Genomic DNA, 823 nt, shown 5'->3' on the forward strand with positions numbered 1-823 from the left:
TCCCTCGCCCCGTCCCCCCCTGTCTGTCCCTCTGTCTGTGGCACTGGCTTTCACAGTCCATTCCTGACACCAGCTCTGCCCTCACCCCTGGCATCTCCTTCGCGCCCCTCTCTTGTGTCCAGTGTCCCAGGTTGTCCTGCCCCCTCCTCCCCTCCCTCCGTGTCCCCATGGCTGTGGGACAGGGAGAGTCGGACCTGAGTGCCCCCGAGAGCCCCCCTCCTGAGTCCATTCCAGGCAGCAGCCTTCCCTTCTGTGCGCCAGGGGACAGGGGACGTTCTAATGCTAATGGTCTTAATCCAGCAGCTCGAAGGTTCAGGAATCTGGAGAAGGCGCTGTGTGTAAATGAATAAAGAGTCCGGAGACTAAACATGATTTTGGAAGGCATTTTGGGGGCCAGAGAAGACTTAGTTAGAGGAACTAAGTGCTCCTTGTCTCAGGACCCCTTGCTATTTACACCTTTGCCCTAAGGCGTCGTAGATATACATCAAAGGGCAGGGCTAGTACACAGAGTCCATGGTCAGATTCGGGGAACTGCCCCCGGCTGTCCAGGTGTTTGGCCAGCAGGAGGCAATGACATGTAGATTGAAATGCCCTCCGCTGCCTGGCAGCCAGCAATCCTTTCTGCATCCTGTTCAGGTTGGGGACATGCCCTCAGCCCCTCCCGATGATTCAGCCCAGCTGAGTATGACCGGCTGGTATTACCTTCTGGCAACGCTCGGGGTCTGGCGGGTCGGGGTGGGGGCCCTTCATGCTGCCCATGGGCCCCTCCTCCCCCAGGTGCAGTGGCCCACTTTCCTGGGAAGCGACGCCTGGGACCAGCAGC

The 823-nt window shown here is 59.2% G+C and overlaps 1 long non-coding RNA gene across 1 annotated transcript in view; it reads left to right on the plus strand.

The window, feature by feature from the left end:
- Nucleotides 1-823, plus strand: part of LOC102772880 — a 12,285-nt gene that overhangs the window by 10,425 nt on the left and 1,037 nt on the right. The gene's annotated exons all lie outside the window — the stretch shown is intronic.

The sequence above is a fragment of the Myotis davidii genome, unplaced genomic scaffold, assembly GCF_000327345.1.
Source record: "Myotis davidii unplaced genomic scaffold, ASM32734v1 scaffold1762, whole genome shotgun sequence".
Taxonomy (NCBI): domain Eukaryota; kingdom Metazoa; phylum Chordata; class Mammalia; order Chiroptera; family Vespertilionidae; genus Myotis; species Myotis davidii.